Raw genomic sequence first — 21,599 nt, 5'->3', positions numbered from 1 at the left:
GTCTACCCCATGGTACGGAAGTGTGGCCTGGGACCTTCCTGCTGAGACTCTGGAGGCTGACTTGGGGACTCCCCAGCTGCATGATCTAGATGTAGATAATCCCCTCTCAGGTACTGATCAATTGCGATAAGATTGGATAACTATTGAGACTTACCGATTGTGACATACCAATTGAGACTTACTGACTGTGACATAACTATTGAGACTTACTGATTGTGACATAACTATTGGTACTTACTAATTGAGGCCTTATTATTATTATAAATAAATACTAGTTATATATATATATATCAAACTTGAGACTGTCATTTCTGAACCAATCAAAACTGAAACTAAATTAAGCTGCAGCAAATAAGGTTGCTCCGCAGCACAAGGTCCTCAAGTATAGCCCTTTGACTGAATCCAAACTTCACAGAACAAAGCCCCTTAATCAAAGGATTTGTTCTGTAAAACGTGGACTTGGTCAAAAGGCCACAGCCAAGTTATCAGAAAGTCACATGTGGCCTTGAGGCTGCAGGTTCCCCACCCCTGGACTATGGCATTAGAACTGAGATACATTAAAAAGGCACTTGCCCCCTAAAGTTGGCTCAAGTTTTTTAGTTTGTTTTTTTTTTCAGCCTGACTGACACAGGAGGAAGACAAGTTGTTGACCTCTAAGTGTGGGAAGGGCCTTAATGCCTTTCCTACCTAGAGCCATCATGAACCTATGAGCTCATGACTATTCCTTCTGTCTCTGTTGTATCTGTGCTTTCCTGATCCAGGTGAAGGGATCTGGAGATGGCTGAGGTGGGAAGGTGAGAAGGGAAGCCTGGGAGCCAGAATCCATGCCAAGACTGGCTAAAATCCAGATAGCAAGGACTGAAGTCTCAAAGACACCTTCCTGGACCAGTCTAGCAAAAGCTGAGGTGCAAACTAATCTACTGATTGGCCGTGCTTCATTTGGAAGTGAACTTGGTAGTATGAATGCTATGTAGAATTCATGTAAATCCATGCCCACTTTTTCTAGGAATTAAGATGGTATAAAGGAGATAATGCCCTCCCAGGTGTTATGGGAGAAAGCTTTTTAACTAACTCCTGATTTTGCTCTGTATTCACAGTAAATATCCCTTTAGTAGGAACTAAAAATAATTTTGTTAAAGTTTGTTGAATTGTTGGTTCTCCTCAAAGTTAAGATGGTTAGGGTTTAAAGAATGAAGGTCCTCTGGTATCATCCAGCTTCTTCCAGCTCTAATGCATTTGTTGTTGAACAGAAAAATCTGTGTTTTTAAAACCTATTTTTTCTCCATTAGACAAAGCTATCTATGTCTTTGCCATATCCCCTCCTTCTGTTTGGCATCCCCTTCTCCCTTCTCTGACTCTTTTCAGGAGCCTCTTATACCTGGGATTTTCTTTTTGAAACTTTTTTTTCCAATGAAAAAGGATTTTTAAAATGTTTTTTGTTTTATTTTGTTTTGTCTCACTCTCTAGCCACTGATGGAATCCTAATAAAGATGTCCCCAGCCCCAACATTCTAACTTTCTTATGGGCCTCACTGAACAGCAGGCATGTTCTGATTTAACCACACAATCTGGCCTTAACTGCAACTCAGGCTTCCATACTCAATATAGCCACTGCCCCTAGCTAGCCACTGCCCCCAGACCCAATTCACATATTTAAACAGGTGTGTTCTTGTACTCAACCACAATCACATCATCCATTTAGCCCAAGAGAGGACCATAATACCTAACTATCCATCTTGACCAGACAGGACCACAATCGCTAGCCAAACAGAAAGCAACATGACCAGGATGTTTGACCACTGAACCATAGAAGGAACCCCTCCCCTATTACCTAGTCCCTTAATAAACCCCTCCTGCCTTTTTAATATTCTTAATTTCTATTGTATAATCAGCATCATTTCACTATCCATTTACCTGTGTTTTCTTACTAAGTTGCCATTTCCTCTTGGAACCTAGCCTGCTTCTGAGGGGTGTCAAACCTGAATAAATGGCTGTACTTGGATTAGAGGTGGTCTGACTCTGAATTCTTTGAGACGGTGCTGCCACAACACACAACATGAAACGGCAACGGTTTTGGGTGTCCCTGGGTGGGCAGAGTCTCTGACTCTGACACCCTTCCTCAGAGTCTCTGATACCCCCTAAACCTCAACACCACTCTCCCTTGAACAAACTAAAACTAAAAGCCTAAATGCAAAAAAAAAAATTAAGCTCTCAAGAGTTAGCTGCATAGTCTGGCAAAATAAATTCTTATCTCGGGGCAACAGTAACGTCCAAAAATGTCATACCTGGAATTTTCTACCTCAGAAACTTTCCATAAGGAAACTTCAAGTATTCTAGCTAAAGGTACATGCCCAAAGTGGAGTTTCCTGAAGGCTCAAGGAGATAAATACTGGTTGGCTACAGTCTCTAGCTCTGGAACACATTGCCTTTGGCCTGCCATGCCTGAAATTGTTAAAAAAAAAATCCTATCCGAAACCCTTTGTGCACTGTTGCTTCCAACCTCAATCTGACTTCACTGTGCCCACACTGAAGATGTGTGCTTCCTCTATAAAAGAAACAAATACAGTACTTGACAAGTTTATATCCAAGGAATTTAGCTGAATATCAACTATGTGTCTTAACCTAAATAATGTTTTCAAATGGCTGGTACTACATATCCTAAAGCAAACACATGTAAAGAGATGTATTAAAAAGACTGGATTTGGAATCAAAAGATGTGGGGTCAAATCTTGTCTTGGTCATGTACTATCTTGTGAATATGGGCAAGGCCTTTAACCTCTCTGGGCCTTAGTTTCCTCATATGTAAACTGAGAGGGTTGTACTAGATAAACTATTATGTCACTTCTTGCTACGATCCTAGGATATTATGAATAAAGAAGGGAATATGTAGCAGGGAGATTGGTCAGGAGTTCCCCAAATCCACTTGACAAGATGATAGAATATAGATTTTGTCCAAAGGAGGTACTTCCCATTGAGTTAGTCATTGAATATAGCTACTCGCTAAGGGAGAGGTTGCTTTGATGACCCATCTTTTCCTCCTGACTCCAGGACTAGACCTGAAACATTGCATTTCCCAGGCAGCTTTCTCCTTGATCTAGAGCTGTTCAGTGCTAGATGTAATTGTGATTCTGCCTATATCCATTATGGTCCCTATGACTCGAGAGTCCACTGAGAGTCGGAGAATGGATTTATACATAGTGGAGCTGTAAGAGCTTTGGGAAGAGATCTATTTTTTGGGACACCTCTCTTTTAGGATGTGTGTTTTTCCTTCCTTGGACTACCAGCAAAGTGTGGAGGTCTCCCTGCACCACTTCCCAACCCCTGTAATAGAGGTTGGCCTCTTGAGCACATGCCAACAGGTGACGTGTTTGTCTGGACGAGCCTGGAACTAGACTTTGAATCCTTGTATTCTTCATTTTGTTCTTTTCTTTGAGCAAAGGTCATTGATCAATGATGGACATTTCTAGCCTTGTTGGCAGGCAACTAGATGGCTTAGTGGATAGAGTGGTTAGGGCCTGGCGTCAGGAATACCTGAGTTCAAATCCAGCCTCAGACGCTTACTAGCTATGTGACCCTGGACAAGTCACTTAATGTCTGTTTAATCAAATCCACTAGAGGAGGAAATGGCAAACCACTCCAGTATCATTTGCCAAGAAAACCCTATGGATGGTAGGTTCAAAAGGGTCACAAAGAGTCAGGTATGACTAAACAACAACAACAAAGGTCTGTTGATATGTTTGTGGATGAGTCCCATGAATTTGGGATGGAGATTCCTATAGCAGTGTATTTCTCAGAGCTGAAAAGCCTCACTGCCAAGAATATCCTGCACTTAATTGACAAAAGAAAATTGTGCCCTGGCTGGCCAGGGTGTCTGGCCCTTGTGAGTTGCTTAGTAGTTCACAAGGAACTTTTACCTTCAAGGAGAGTAATGGCCTATTTTCAATGTTTTGTGTTATCTTATTTGTTGTACGTGTTGTCTTTTGACATGTTTCTATCCAAGGAATTTTATCAAATATCAACTGATTTGGTTTTTAACTTAAATAGTGTTTTCAAATAGCTGGCCCTGCATAACCCAAAGCAGACACGTGTGAAGAGATGTATTAAAAGTGCTGGATTTGGAATCAAAAGGCCTGGGTTCAAATGCTATCTCTTTCACATGCCACTTAGTGAATTAGGGCAAATCATTCTCTCTGGGACTCAGTTTCTTTATGTGTGAATTGAGAAGACTAGAGTCCTTTGTGTCATGTCCAGTTTTGGTGGTGGAAGAAAAAAAAAGCAACAGCTGTCTTATACCCACACCTATATTATACATTGAGGATATTTTTCTAGAAAGAAATTTGTTATACAAATTTTGGAGTAGCATCATACCTAATCTTTCTTTTAGTGATTTCCCTGGAATTACTCTGGAGTGGGAATAGAGACAGAAGGGGTCAGGAGTCAGCATCCCTCCCCTATGGCCTCACCTCAGATGAATGTAGATCCATGTGAATCCATGGTTTCTTCCCTTGTTGGGTGGCCCTAAGCTCCAGAATACACCAATGCTAGTGTGTTTGCAAACAACCTAAAGCCCAATTATAGCACATAATCATTTTACACAAGTGGCAAATGTTTTCATTAGGATTACAAATGTAGCAAGCTGAGTGCATGGCTCCCGAGGAGGTGACAGGATGTCTCCTAACAAAACAGCACACACACACACACACACACACACACACACACACACACACACATACACAAAACCCCTTAGTACTCTACCACTAACCTGGAAAACACACCAGCACTTGCCAGATGCTACAAATTCCCATGGTGAAAAGCCCTGACTACGAATGTGATTTGAATCTTGTACAATTCTGGCCTTCGATTGCTCTTTCTCATTACATGACAGCTCTTGTGTTCCAACTTCTCCATTAGAGACAGAGAAATAGACTCTAAAAAAGTGAACATGCACTACTAGTCATTGGATCATAAAATTTCCCTTAGTCAGGAGATGTACCATCTTTCTGGCAGTTTTAAGAATGTCACAGATGGTTGGATTAATTTAGCTGTACTGGTGATATCCATAAGTTCTGGGGAACTCCAGACCCTTAAGGGCTTTTGGTAGGGATCTATCCCTTATGGATTCCCCACCCCAGTCCTACCCGCCAGGGCTCTCTGTACACTGATTATGGGATTATCACCTTTAGTGTACATTATCTGATCCCATGGGAGATTTCCTCCATCATAAAATAGAACTCTGTTATATGTAATAACTCTCACATATATGAGTATAACTGTTATATTCTTTGCTTTCTGTGTAGTCTATGAGTTTTCCTTCAGACCATCAGTAAGTAGGACTACCACAGAACACATCAGAATAAAAAAAAAGCTTTTGCTAGTTCTGTTCTGAATACCCATTTTGTTTTAAATGCGTGTTTAGAGTACAATAATGGAATCTGGCTCTCTTATCTGGGCCAGAGACTCCCTTTGATGATGCAAGGTCGATTGAGGGCAGAACCCCTTTGTTATTTAGTCTTTGAATCTCTCTCAATGATTAGCACAGTCCTTTGAATATAGTTGGTAGTTAATGTTTATCTGTTATATGAATAAATAATTGAGTGAAAGAATAGTAGATTACTTCATTTTTAATTAAATAAATGTTTTATTGACATTCTTTTTTTGAGCCACACTGTAAATTCCCAATGACTACCCAAATACACACACACACACACACACACACAGAGACAGAGAGACAGAGAGAGACAGAAAGAGATGGAGAAAGAGAGAGAGAGAGAGAGAGAGAGAGAGAGAGAATCTTCACTTGTAACAAATCAGCACACTGGCTTAGGCTAACAATATGTGCCTCAATCCATACCTATTGCCCACCACCTCTCTACAGAGTGTAGGGAATAATACTTAACACTAGATTTCTTCAAAAGCAGATTGATCCTTTACCCAGACACTGAACTCTCATTTAAGCACATGCCAGGAATGGGACACATGATAAAAAATATCCTTCCACTGCTGTCCTGTAAGCACTCTTGTTGTGATCTAGAAAGCATCCTTTCTCCAACCAGGCATGTTGTTTGACCTCTTGGTGTCTGTAAAATGGGGATAATAAAATATATGCCTTACTGTGAGGCTCCCCTGAAAACAGACTATGTGAAAGTGCTTTGAAAAAGTTCAAAGTCCTCTCAAAGCACAAGCTATGATGGTGCAATCTATTTCCACACTCCTTTAATCGATGTCAGAGAAACAGCAATATTCCGTTGTGATTATGATTTCTGCACTTAAATCATTCACTTGTTTCACAAAGGCCACCAACTAGCCCAGAAGTGGCACTCAGTTCTTAACCTTGACCAGATTCAAATGGGTGACCTAGAAGAAAGACTCTCTGTCCCTAATTAGGAAGGCCTGGAGCTCTCTTGTCCCCATGGGTCTCTTAACAATTAGGCCCTTTCTTTCCCAGCCTGAAGCATCAGCTTTTTGATGAGAGATCATCGCAGGTTGAAGCCCCAATAGGAAAGAAATGGCAAGAAAACAACTCCCTCTGCTGGGATTTTGCAAATGATCAGGCTTTCGGTTTCCATGGCTTAGAATGGTTAAACTTTTCTTCAGCCAAATCTGGGGCCTGTTTGAGAGTTTCTTGTCCACACACATTTGCATTCCTATTCATGCAACAATTGCATGCATTTTCATATCTGTAACCTTTCTGGGCATCTTTGTGTCAGAACAGTGTCAATGAAACTAGTGGAGGCAGGAATCTTTTTAATCCATGTTGGGCCATCCTCAAGGGGCATGAAAAAAAGATGCAAGGGAAATAGTTTAGAGTGGGAGATGTAGATCCAGAGTCCACAGAGAAAAATTCTGGGAAATAAATTAAGTGACTTATCTTCTTGAGTTCAAATTTAGCTTGAGACAGTAATAGCTTATGAACATGGTAAATCACTTAACCCAGTTTGCCTCAGTTTCCTCATCTATAAAATGAGTTGGAGAAGGAAATGGCAAGCTATTTCAGTGTCTCTGCCAAGAAAACCCCAAATGGGGTCATAAAGAGTCAGACATAACTCAACAACAACAACAAAAGTGACAAAGTCTAGCATGTTATGGTACTAGGGTACTGTGTTTCTGGAAGTTAATTTTCAAGTTGTCTTCTCCACATTTGATGTAATATCTACCTACACACAAAAACAGTAACCATAACTCCCATTTTATAATGTTTTAAGATGACCTCAGAACAGAGTACAAATATCATAACCTCCATTTTATAGAAGAACAAACTGAACTCTCAGAAAGCAGAAGTGTCTTGTTCAAGGTCAAATAGCTAATGAGAGCAGAACTGGAACTTGAATGCAGTTCCTCTGATTCAACATCCATTCTTACTCCCTATCTTTGCCTGAAGCTTATATAACCCTTCCTGAGTATGTGTGCATTCTGCCTTACCAACTAACCTAGGTCCTTAAGTCTTTATAGCATCATCAAACCTATAGAATCATCCACAAGTCCTTTTTTAAGTCAAGATACCAAAAAAGGAACATATTAATTGAGTGCCTGTAATGTACAAAACACTATTCCAGATGTTGTAGGAATATTAATCCCCCAATCAATCAACAAACAATTTTTAAAAACTTCCTGTATGCCAGTATACACTGAGACCTTATCCTCAAGAAGTTTATACTCTAGTTGAGATTAGACATATACCTATGAAGAAAGAACCAGCAAGACAAAACAGTATGTGATATTTGGGGCTCAGAGCAGGAAAATTACCTGGGCAAAGGTAATTTAGGAAAGTTGCATTAATGAAATGAAACTTGAAAGGGTAGGAAGGATAAAAATTGATAGAAGCAGTTAGGTGGAAGTGTGGACAGAGCTCCTAAATAGTCTATATAGTATTGGAATTAATTGTTCTTTAAATGTTTGATAGAATTAGCTTGTAAATCCATCTGGCCCTGGAGATTTTTTCCTAGGGAGTTCGTTGATGGCTTGTTCAACTTCTTTTTCTGAGATGGGGCTATTTAAGTATTTTACTTTCTCTTCTGTTAATCCAGGCAATTTATAGTTTTGTAAATATTCATCCACTTCCCTAAGACTGTCAAATTTATGAGCATATAATTGAGCAAAAAAAAAAACCTGAAGCCAGAAAGATCTGAGTTCAAATCTGAACTCAGATACTTGCCAGCTATGTGACCTTGAGCCACACTTAACTTCCTCAACTATGAAATGGGGATAATAATAGCACCTACTTCCCATGGTTACTGGGAGGTTCAGATAAGGTAATATTTCTAAAGCACTTTGCACAATGCTTGGCACAGACTAGGTGCTGTATAAATGGTAGCTATAATGATGATGATGATGATGATATCTGGTGAGCACTGTAGGTTGGGGTAATGGTGATCACAGCATCAACAAAGATTCATAATGTGTGCTCAGGGTATTGTATTTTGGATCAGAGGGTTTATATTTGGGAGGAGTGGGAAATAAGATTGGAATGGAAAATTAGGGCTACATTATGGAGGTCCTTGAATACACAGATAAGGATTTTAAGATTTATCTAATAGATGATGGAGATTGGCCAAAGCATTTAGACTAAACATGGTGAAGTTGATGTTTTAAGAAGGTAAATCTAGTACCAGTGTGCAGGATAAATAAGGAGAGGGAAATCGTAGAGGCAGAGAGACCAGATAGGGGGCTATTGCAGTAGCCCAGGCATGAAGTGATACAGGCCTGAATTAAATTGGTAGGTGTGAGAATGGAAAAGAATAAACTAAAGAAGGCATGATGAGGAAGGGAAGGATAAGCAGCAACTAGTGACTGAGTGGACAAAGGGCATTTAAAGTGACTTCAACTTTTCAAGGTTTGGTGATTGAGGAAATTATGGTAACTGAGATAGAAAGAGGAAATTTAGACAGTGTAGTCAATAATTAAAGATAGCTGATTGCCATGCTAAGTAGCACCCACTACTGGGGTGTTAGCAGGAGCCAGCCAGCTATAGCAAATTTAAAGGTTCATAGGGTGGGGCCTATGCCATGTGGCCTGACACAAAAATACATATGAATTAGAAGCAAACTGTGTGTGCAACAAAATAGAGTAGCTATGGGAAAAGAAAAAGGAAAAGAAACTTAATTTTGTGCACTTTTTTTGTCTTCTTTATGCTTTGTAATTGTAACATTCAAGATTCACTCCAAGAAAGAGTTGAGAAAGTTGGTGTCTTTCTCTTCTCTGCAGAGGTGGGACAATATGGAGACAGAATACTGAATATACTATCAGACTCAGTTGATACTGTTTGGGTTAGTTTTGATAAATTGCTTCCCCTCTCCACCCACACTTTCCTTTTTTCTAATGAAGAATGGCTCACTGTATAGGGAATAAGGGAGGGAGATATTTAGGAATGAAGGTGATATGAAAATAAAATATAAATATTTTAATGGTTTATAAGGAATGAGAGAGAATGAAGCATACTGGAAAGAGCATTGGAATTGGAGTTTGAAGACAAAAATTCTTATCCTATTTCTTCTTACATAAATATTATGTAATTCTAGGCAAGTAATTTATATTTTCTAAGTTCCAACTTCTTCACCTGTGAAAAGATACATGACAAAGAAAAAATACATTAATACTATACTCTGTATTTTAGGAGCAAATCTGTCAGAAACAATTTTTATTAATATTAACATTAATTTTATTAATTTAACATTTGACATTAAATAAGCATGTATAGTTCATACAGAAAAATGTCCAAATGGGTCTCTTTTCCATACACACACTCCCTTGGGCACATCTCTTAGCACAAGACAACTTAAGGTAACATCTTCCTTTTTTAAGATTCCTGTGTTACCTTGGGATAGACACATATCTCCGGATAGAAACATTTCCATGTCAAGTCAATAAACATTTAAGTTCCTGCCAGGCACTGTGTTAGGCATCGAGGATTCAAAGAAAAGCAAAAACAGTCACTGCCCTCAAGGATCTTACAGTCTAATTGGCAAGAGAAGGGTAGAGCAACTACACCAGTTTGAATATTCTTCTATTTTAACTATAATTAAAAAAGAAAAGTAAGCACTACATAATAGAAATTGATAGTTCTACCTACAATCCCCTCCTATAATAATGCTCATTCTATTTGGGATGTATAAATTCAGAAGAAACCAAAAAAAATCAGAGGAAAAAAAAGAAAATCTCTCTAACATGATGATGTGGGAGTTATAATTTAAATAATTTGTGCAGTTTATAATTGTATATGTGTGTGTTGCCCATGTTGGTTTTGTGTGTCTACATGAGATACGCATGTTTAGATGTGACCCACAGTGAGGTATAGTCTCTTCTAGCCAAGAGAGTTTTGGATTAGGGTAGCAGGAGAATGGAGCCACAAGACTTGTCACTCTACTCTCCTTAGAGATAGGATACTGATCTGGAATCATATCTAGCTGCCTCCTAAAAATGGTTAGTCTAGGGGAAATAATTTTTAGTTTCAAATTGCGCTCTTAATCATAATAGAAGCTATATGTCCAAAGTCTTGACAACCTTCTCACCAAATGACCAAAATCTCTCTTCCAAGTTTTCCCCAATTCTGCTCCTCAGGAACACCTGGTGTACTGAATAAAGTCTCCACCAATGAGGAGAGTTTTATGCAGAGAGTTAATCCTGGGTTACTTTCTGTTTTCTTTTCTTAATTTTTGTTTTAATTTATGGAATAAAACAAACATTTACATAACATAGTGCAATAAAAAAAGATGATTGCACAGGAAACTGCAAATCTATTATGTACAACTTGCCATTCCTTTTAAATATATATATAAAATTATCATGTTAATTTCTTTTTTTTCTTCCCTCCTCCCCACCCTAATGGTAGCCATTAGACATAAATATGTATGCATCTATCTATCTATCTATCTATCTATCTATCTATCTATCTATCTAATCATTCTATACACACTTCTTTTTATCAGTTCTTTATCTGGATGCTGATAGTGTCTTCCTTCATATGTCCTTCATAGTCAATTTGGGTATTTATAATAGTTGAAATGACTTATTCTTTCAAAATTGTTCTTGAAACAATATTGCTGTTACTGTATTCAATATTCTTTTCATTCTGCTCACTTTGCTCTTCCTTATTTCATGCAAGTCTATCTATGTTTTTTTAACTTCATCAAACTCTTAAATTCTTATAGCAAAGCAGTGTTACATCACAATCATATGCCACAACTTGTTTAGCCATTCCCCAATTGACAGGCATCTCCCTGATTTCCAGTTCTTTGCTACTACAGACAGCTGCTATAAATATTGTAGAACATATAAGTTCTTTTCCATTTTCCCTAATTATCTTTGGAAATAGACCTAGTACTGGTATTGCTGGTTCAGAGAGCTTAGGCAGTTTAATAACTCTTGGGGCATAATTGCTTTCCAAAATGGTTGGATCAGTTCATAATTCCACCAACAATGAATTAGTGTACATTCTATTTTCAAACAATAGCCAAAATTCCACAGTCAAGATGAATCAGGGCTTGATTTTAGGCAATAACCTCAAAACAATTCTAACTCAAAATGTTGGTTCACTCTAAAGAATGTTACCCTTGTTGGTTTTACTCTAAAAAGTCATATTCCAAAAACTATTCAATCTCTCTTTGATGACTTCTTCTAAGGATTTTCTTTTCTATATGGTCAAAGGTGAACTCAAAAAATAATTCCATTAAATTGAGCAAGCAGTTCTTTCTTCTTTCAGTCAGACTTAATCTGGTCAAGTTTGAGAGAGGGGACATTATTCTCAAGTGGATCAATCAGAAGTCTCTTGTCCTCAGGTAGTCACCACAGTAATTCTATCCTAAAGGAGAATAGAACTACAACAGAAACTTCTTACCCAGTTTCCTCAAAGGAACTAATTAGGCCTTTGGTGATCTGGTGGGTTTTGATGACTCAGAGTGAGTGTAAATAGCAATTGTTTCTGTTCTGGCTAGAAACTCTGAGGGAGAAAGAGAGAGAGACAGAGAGAGAGAGAATGAAAGATTACTACAGGGTTTTGTTTATGAAAGACTGATAGGTTTTACCAAGGACTTCGGACTAAAGTACTGTCCCAATTTTATTGTGTAATATGTATCCAGAAACTCTGAGGGTCTTCCTCTCTCAAACTGATCATTTTATGAAGGCAAACTAGACCATCTTTTACCTTTCTTATCTAGCCTTAAATCACTGAATGGGTATTGCCTTAGACAAACTGAGACCTGGGAAAGACCTTAGCTTAAAATGGCCAAGGTCACCCACTGCATCCTGGACCATTGCTAGTTGTCTTGACCTATGTCTTGCCACTGGACTACAAAGACTGGAGAGAGTGAGGCTGATGACTTTGCACAGCTTGGCTTCACTTGGCTTTTCAAGTCAAGTCTCTGCTGATTAGTTCTTTTCCAGATCAAAGAAGGAATGATAACAGCAAAATAATTAGAGAGGGTGTGTGTGTGTATGTGTGTGTGTGTGTGTGAGAGAGAGAGAGAGACAGAGAGAGAGAGACAGAGAGAGAGACAGAGAGAGAGAGAGAGAGAGAGAGAGAGACAGAGAGAGAGACAGAGAGAGAAGGGTTTTGTTTATGAAAGACTGATAGGTTTGACCAAGGACTTCAGACTAAAGTACTGTCCCAATTTTATTTTGTAATATGTAGCCTAAGGAGGAAATGAGGTAGGGGATGGGCCAAGGGCTCAATATTCTCCCAAAATAGGGCCTAAGGAGGGAGAAAGGATTTTCAGAGAGGCAGGAGGAAGAACAAGGATAATGCATTGTCATGGAAGCCCAGGAAGAAGTGTTTCTAGAAGTGTGGTCAACAACGTCAAATAGTATTGTTTGGCAGAAGTTTAATTTTTCATAAACATATTTTATGTGCACTGCATACACTGTTGTGTTTATATCAAATGGTGCATATTTAGAGATAAATTTAAGGTAATGGCAAAGTACTGGCTCTGGAGTTAGGAGGCCTAACTTTCAAACCCCACCTCTAAAGCAAACTGCCTGTGTGGCAAATCATTTAACTCCTCTGGACCTCAGTTTCCACCTCTATAAAATAAAAAACTTTGGACCATATGGCTTCTAAGGTCTCTTTCATCTCTATGGCTTATGGAGTGTTTGGGTGCTTGTGTGAGGACCCTTTTCCTAAGACCATATCTGTCTCCAGACCAAAAGACACTATCTCTGACAATTGCTTGGGAGTGGACCCCAGGGAAACATGCTATCTCTCTCTCCTCCTGGCACAGTAACAAGATGATCCTGTAAGAATTCCCTTTGCATAAACAGGATTATCTTGTACTGGCTCCTAATATGTCTGATACCAACCCCACTGTGGGCTTCTCCTAGTGAACTCTGGGTAAAATGCCTGTGCAGTAGATAGAAGTGTATATTCCTTTAAGAACTGACCACTCCCTAATCACTCCCTAATCCCTCCCCAAATCACCTAATTAACATACTTGGCACACACTTCACTTTAGTTTTTCCTATACAAACTTCAACTGCACCTCTTTTAGCTTGAAGGTTTCCTAAGAACCCTTGCTTGCTATAAAGCGTTACAATAAACTTTTGCCACTAGACTTAAAGATTGCTTGGGTCCATGAATTCATTCCAGGTGACCCTGCCATGTACCCTGGTATTTTGGGGTCCATGGCCCTCTAAAACCATATCATAGCTACCATCCTATAATCTAGACCTTCTCCTGAAACTTAGCACATAGTCAATACTAATTAAGACAAGAAAAGACATATCTCCTTCATCAGTCTTTGCTTTCACTGGGCCTAATAAAGCATGAGGAGGTTTTGTATTTCTCTTGGGTCAAATCTATCCTCCACAAAACTAGAGAAGAAAATAAATTTTATGATCCAAAGAGCCCAAACTATCTCACTGTCTCAGTAGTCATATGACTTGGGTTCAAATCTCATCTCTCACACTGCCGATACGGCCTTTGGGCAAGTCACAGCTTCCCCAGGGATCAATTTCCTTATCTGTAAAATTAGGAGGTTGTACTAGTTGGCCTCCAAGATTCCTTCTAGTTTTAGGTCTATGATCTTATCATCCATGGGGAAACTGTCTCCATATTTCCTTGTACTTAACATCACTGAAATTTTTTTTTTCCATTCCCATCTACAACTTTTCAAGTCTGGAAGGTCAACAGTGACCCTTCTAGGAGACCAGGTTTTAGTCATGAGGACATGCTCCTTCAATGACTCTCTGTCTTTGCAACTTTTTAGTTTCCCATGTAGGCTATCTGTCATTACCAACACAGTGGTGTTTTTCTTCCCTTAAGTGAAGTTGGTCAAACTTGGATTATTAACATTAAAAGGATATAGTCGTAAATCGATGTAAAACTTCAAAAATAATTTTCCTATCATTTACTGCAATTTCTCCTACTTGTACTTAAATGTACTTTAAATAAAATAAAAAATAGATATTATAATTTTACTTTGAAATAAACATTTTCATCCTTCTATCTCTAATTCTCTTGCCTTATAGATTTTTGAAAAATGCTCTGCAGCAATTTATGCAACTTGGTCCTTTGAGACATACTTAAATACCAGCCCTTTTATACTCCTAATTTACCGACACATTACCAGCCTAATTCATTTGCCATTTTCTGGGTTAGAGAGCTTTGGTGATTAGGACACACAGCCAGTAGTTAGGAGGCCTAAGCCATGGTTATTGTTGTTGTTTTTCCTGACATTGTTTTGTCTCTTAACCCTGACTAGATTAATTGCACTTTTCTTAGACCTTTTTTTTAATTTTCTGTTTAATAAATTTAAATACATTTTTATTTTATTTATATTATTTATTTTAAATAAAATTTAAATAAATTTAATAAATAGGTGTTCCTTATACTTAATCTTACCTAGATACTTTCATCGTAAAATGTGAAGGTCAGTGAAATGAGGTCTTTTAAATCACGAGTCCCAGAGCCAATACACAGCATGAAATCAAGTTATCTAGGTAACTCTCCACCCCTTTCTCCACCTTGACTATGATAAACTGGAAGTTAAAGAAGGATTGAGATTGGTTTGTTTGATCAAAATTCTCTGACTAGATTATATCACAGCAAAATCACAACGTAAATCAGTCCACTGCTTCCTCTGGCATGTTTGTTGTTTTAACTTTACTTGTTTAGATTATGTAATGTGTTATTAATTTTCAGGTTATGCATGTTAAATCATGTAAAACATATTATTATATTATTCATGTTGTAAAAGAAGGGGGAAAAACATGAAAAAATACAGAAAGTGAAAAATAGTATACTCCATTCAATCTGCATTCAGCTTCCATCAGTTCTTTCTCTGGAGGTGGATAGCATTTTTTATGATGAGCACTTTGGAATTGTCTTAGATCATTTTATTTCTGAACAGCGAATCCTTGTACAGTATTGCTGTTTCTGTGTATAATATTCTCCTTGTTCTGCTCACTTCATCATTTCATGTTCGTCTTTCCAGGTTTTTCTGAAACCCACCTGCTCATCATTTCTTATAGCACAGTAATATTCCATTCATATACCACAACTTGTTCAGTCTGGCATGTGTTTAATCTGAAAGAACAAGAATGTTTTTAAAAGTAGTATTTAATATCACAGAGATTTTTGAATCATTTCACTCTCAACAAAACTCTCCTATTGTTTTTGGAAGGGGGAGAAAGAGGATTGGTAAGATCTGCCTGAGATTTCATGTACATTGGCACCTGGGCTGCAATTTAATAGTCTTTAGAGAGTTTCCTGGGGTCTCTAAGAGGTTAAGTGACTTATCCACCATCATACAGCAGTAAGTATCTGAGGTGGGACTTGAACCCAGTCTTCCTGACTCTGAGAACAGCTCTCTACCCACTACATCACATTGTATCAACTGTAGGCTAGCTCTCTACCCACTGATAGTGTGTATAGTAGGTAGAGAGCTGGCCTCAGAGTTAGGAGGAAGGGTTAAAATTCTATCTTAGATACTTATACATATGCACATCTGATACATGCACATATCTGCATGTGTATATATTATGCATTTATATACGTATAAGTGTGTGCATATAAAATACATATACACATACATGTGTGTGTGTGTGTGTGTGTGTGTATACAAACTTACACATATTCTTGGAGGCAGGTAGGTAGTTCAGTGGACAAAGTACTAGGCTAGGAAGATCCAAAGAATCAAACCCAGCCTCAGACACTAGCTGTGTGACTCTAGGCAAAGCACTTAACCTCTGTTTGCCTTAATCCACTAGAGAAAGAAATAGCAAATCCCTCCAGTGTCTTTGCCAAGAAAACCCCATGGACAATATGGTCCATGGGGTCCCAAAGAGTTGGACATGTCTGAACAATAATAAATATATATTCTTAAGCAATGCAGGCTAAAGTTTATGAAAGATTATTTTTGGAATGCTTTTTTCTCTACCCATTCCCCTACCACCAAAGAAAATGTTTGTTTTATATCTAACCTCTCTTAAGAAGTTTTCATCCAGCCTCACAAAAACCTGTGAAGACGAAATGTAAAAGAGACATGGAGTTTTCCTACCAGCCTAAAACAAAGTGGAAGGAAATGTCTTAATCAGACTGAGAAGATTATAGGGCTTTGGCCCCTGGCTAGAGGCAAGTGAAATCACAGAGAAAGCATCCAGTGATTGGCTATAATGCAGGGAATATGTTATACTCTGCAGGTCTATATTTAAAAAAATCCATTCAGCAGTTTGAAGGTTGGAGGCAGAATTTGAAGCAGTTCTGGAGTGATATTCTTTTGAGGGCAAAAGGGGCAGGGGAAACTTCTCAATCTTCCCCCTCTCCCTTTCCCTTCCCCTCCTCCCCCTGCCCCATTAACCATGCTGTTTAGCAGCAGATTTTTTTCACCCAGAAGGTGATACCACATCCTGTCGTTGGGGTTGTGGGTGTGTGGGGAAGATGCTCACTTAGAGAGAATTCAAGGTCTAGTTCGGGGAGCTGAGGCATTCCAGGAAGAGGTGGTTAAAAAGAGACAGTCATCCAAGGGAGGAAGCAGTTTAAGAAGGGGAACCCCAGTGTCAACTCTGGTAACAAATGACCAAAGGGCCACAGAGGTTTTGCAACTGCTGTTAACTCCAAAAATAACAAAGAGCTCACACAAGCTATAAGCAAAAAGTTTTCTTTATTCCACTGGGGGAGGAAAATTAGACACATGTGCCGGTGCCTCCTTTAGTAGGAGACCCAAGGCAGTAAGACTAAACCTTGCTTTATATATTTGTGGCTAGAAAAAGAATCAAACAGGGTGGTGTAGTGGTGAAGCATAACGGAAATGGTGAGGCAAGTTGTCTAGTGATAAAAAGTCTGATCACAGCAAGGCTTCGTGGCTGGGCCTCTTGGTGCTTGCCTGAACTCAGGGACCATCAGTTCTGTGATTTAGTTGCAGTAGTGTTCAAGCAGAGGGTGAGCGCAAAGGATTGTTGTTATGCCAAGCTCAGGGCACAGCTTGCTTGCTGAGCATTAGCTCTGGAAAACGGGATGTCTCCTAATACTAAGAAAAGAGAGGAGTAAAAAGAGAGGGGTGGTCTTGTATCCTGACACCAGTGAACAGAAAGGAGAATTTATGAGGAAGCTAGCCCTCAAACTCAGAGCTGGGCTGCAGAGAGGACAATCTAAGCATTACCAAGACTTCCAGGCCCTCCAGTTTCAGTGGTATGAACTACCTTGGCACATGTGCTCCCTACACATGTGCCTCACCATCATTGTCTTCTGTGTCTTCTCTTTGCATGGATGCTATGTATATTTGAGGGAGAGTGTGCTTCATGTATTGGGGGACAGGGAGGAGAGAATCTTTTGTAGATACTGCTTTTTCCATGCTGTCTTAGTAAATGCCTTTGCTAATAGCTAATTTAGTCTCCTGGATGTTAATGAAAAACATACTGCTGGGGTTTCATGAACTATGGTATTAGAAAGGTACACTTCTTGAACCAAGAGGTGACAGCTTCTTTTTAGGGATATAATCAAGAGTTTGAGTGCAAATGGAGAAGTAGTCCTGAAGGAATGCTACATATGTTCATGCTAGGTGAGGCTAGTTCATTCATTCATTCATTTATCATTCATTCAACATTTATTAAACATCTGCACCTTTTGTACAAAGGCCTTGGGGGAGTTTCAGGGCCTTCCAAAGTCCTTTAAAAGCAAATTGTTTTAAGAGTTCTTTAGAGGTTTTATCATTGTATCATCTGTTCTAATGTTCAGATGAGATAAAGTCCCAGCCCCCACAGAATGTATTGTGTTGAGGGCAAAGCGTGCCCTCACCATGTCTCGGATAAGACAATAACAGATAGCTATAATGCACAATGTCACATGCTAAGTGTGTGAGAAAGCTGTGGGGGAAAAAAGTGCTATTCTGCTAGACTCTAAGCTCCTTGGGGACAAACTTTTCAGTACCTACCACAATGCCTTCTGCATATAGTGATGCTTAATAAATCCTCTGGTTGTTTGGACAGGAGGGATTTGATTGGATAGAATACTGAGAAATCTGAAGGAGAAGGTCATTATAAATGGGTGAGGGGTGGTCTAATGATACACCTTCTACTGAACTACCTTAAATTTAACAGTTTTATTCTGCGTTTTCATCAAGCAGCTTGTGAGATGGTGTGTTATCACATTTTTCACTCAAAGTGCACCAAAGCCATAAGGCAGTAGCATCTAAGAGACCCTTTTGGAGAAAAGTATGCCCTAGAAAGTGAAGATTATGAGATGATATGATTCTAGAAGCTGCAGCAGAATAAATACATAAGAATAGGACTTTTTCATGGTCCCTTGGTTGCTATTCATTGCTACTGTGAAGACAGATTATATTGTCACTCTAGTACGCACAAATGAAAATGCTAGTTGATAACAACATTGTAAAGACAAACAGTTTTGAAAGAGCTTTGCTCAATGTAAAGACCAACCGTGATTTCAGAGTATAGATGAAGTATAGATGAAGTATGCTACCCACCTCCTGACAGAGAGGTGATGGATTCAGGGTGCAAAACAATATAAATAGATAGACAGACAGACAGACAGACAGACAGACAGCTAGTAGATAGTCACACACATATGTATGTATATGTTACACCTGTACATATGTGTACATGTAGCCACATATGGGTACAGACACGTGCACACAATACATGTGTTTGTGTATATATGTGTTTATAGACAGTATGCATATATACATATATGTAAATATCATCTGCACATATGTGTATCCATCAACATATGTATATCTGTCCACACATGCACACACACATATATAACCAGTGAGCAAATATGTTTTGCTTGACTATACACTATTGTTACAAGGGTTTTCATTTTCTAGTTTCCTTTTTCTTTCCCAGTGGAGGGAAAGGGGAATCTGGTAGTAAGAGAACATATTTTTTTTTTATTAATTGAAAAAAATTCATTTAATTCAATATTTTTAAAAAGAAAATGTTGGGGAACCTAAGTTCTTCAAATCTTATTTCTTTGTATTTACCCATTTCTTTTCTTCTTCAGAAGATTATAATGTCCCAGTGACTTAAACCAATTATCATGTGATTTGTAGATAGTAGGAATCATGTACAGCATTTGCATAGCCAGGAAAACTTTGGCGGGGGCGGGGAGGGCGGAGGTGCAGACCTGTGACTTGTTGGACACTAAATGGTGCTGGTGGCATTCAGGCTTTCAAGAAATGTGGTATACAGAAATATCACTGATCTGGTATCAGAAAACTTGAGTTCTAGATATGTCTGACTTGGCAATTACATAACAATGTTATAATATGGGAACATTGTTTTATATAGGCTGGGAGAGCTTCCTTTTAAGGAGGCTATGCTCTGGATCTGGTTGTTCCAGAAGACTAGAGGTATTAAAAAAAGTTTGTGGGGAGCTGATGTCCCTGAGTGTCTCCCTGAGTGAGTCATCTGGGACTTTGAGATCAGGATAAATGGAGGAATTTTGCTGATGCTTCTTACTGTATACAATTATTTGTGAGGCATATTGCTGCTTACGAGAGACCTCTTATTTGCTCTGCTGCAGCATATAATCAGGTTAAGACCCTTCCAAGAATGGCAGAGTTTAAGGATTAGGTGCATCATCAATATGGACATGGGGGTCATGATGCTATATTTATGAGACTATATGATCCACTTAACTAAGGACAAAGCAAACATTTCTGTTCAAGAATCTCCTTCTTCCAACAGGACTGCTTGCCTTTGAAAGAGCAGTATGGAATGATTCAATATGTTTCTTAACCAGCCTCTGACCAACAAAATGATCATATTAGTTTCTATTCCCCCATCTCAGGGCTAAAGGTTGGCCTTTAATGCAATTCATGCTTTTTTAGCATATGGCATTTGCGGTGCCGACCAAATCTACCACTGCAGTAAATATTAGTAATGCTCTTAGGGAATACATTCTTCTTCCTTATGGACTCTCCCTACTACCGCTGCACCATTGCATCTATACCCATTTTACTGTGAAGCAGGTTCAAGATTTGGCCTGCTGCCCTTACATTCACTGAGTTTTCCATTCTCTATTTCATCCTTAGATAGCTGGTATTCTTGAACACTGAAATGCACTCTTGAAAAAGCAAATTTGTCATCATATTCCTGATTAGCATAGTCTCTTCACCTGGCTGGTTAAGTTCCACTTCAAATGGAAGTTCCAAAGACTCAGTTGTACAGATTACTTTTCCATCCTGTCCCTCCACCTCTTCTCCTACCCATTTTATTGTTGTTTTCCTCCATCAGAAAATGCAAACTCCTTGAGGACAGAACCTGTCTTTCTTTTTGCTTGTATTTGTAATCCTGGTGCTTAGTACATTGTAGCACATAATAAGCTTTCAAGAAATGCTTTATCTCATCTAATCTCTTGGGGTTCTGAAGATCACCTGGCAGGATAAGGTACCAGACACTGAGGTCCTTTCTCGATCTAAACTGCTAAGTATTCAATCACTGCTTCAGGAGCACAACTCTGATGGGCTGGACACATTGTTCAAATGCAAAACATACCCTTACCAAAAAGACTATTTTGTGGAGAATTTACACAGGGCAAGCCTTCACATGGTAGTCAGAAAAAGCAATACAAGGACACTCTCAAGGTCTTTCTTAAGAACCTTGGAATTGATTCTGTGACATGGGAGACACTGGCACAGGACCACTCAGCATGGCGTGCCCACATCAGAGAAGGTGCTGTGTTCTATGAGCAAAGCAGAATTGAAATAACTCAAAAAAATGCAAGATGTACAAATTTAGAGAATCCGCTCCAAATGTTCACACAAACTATTTGTGCTCGACCTGTGGTAGAGCATTGCGAGATCATATTGGTCTGATCAGCCACAATTGAGCACACTGAAACTTGGTATAGTGATGTCATTTTGGTCCTCTTTGAGAACAAAGGACTATAACAATTGTGGTGAATGCCCAATACAGGGGGGTAGGGAACCTGAGGCCTCAAGGCCACATATGGAAGTTTGTATCCCATCAAAAGGCCACACTTGAGGACCTAGAGGGTCACATGTGGCCTTGAGGCCACAGGTTCCCCATTCTTGGCCTAACCTCTCAGAGGTAGAAGTCTATAATGAATTGGTGCTAAACTAGGAAGGGGAAGTACTCTTTACTCCAGTGGTTTCTTGGATCAGCCCTCCAAGAAAACTCCCCTGATGAAGA

The sequence above is a fragment of the Trichosurus vulpecula genome, chromosome 2 (assembly GCF_011100635.1).
Source record: "Trichosurus vulpecula isolate mTriVul1 chromosome 2, mTriVul1.pri, whole genome shotgun sequence".
Lineage (NCBI taxonomy): Eukaryota > Metazoa > Chordata > Mammalia > Diprotodontia > Phalangeridae > Trichosurus > Trichosurus vulpecula.
This window is presented reverse-complemented; position numbering follows the sequence as displayed.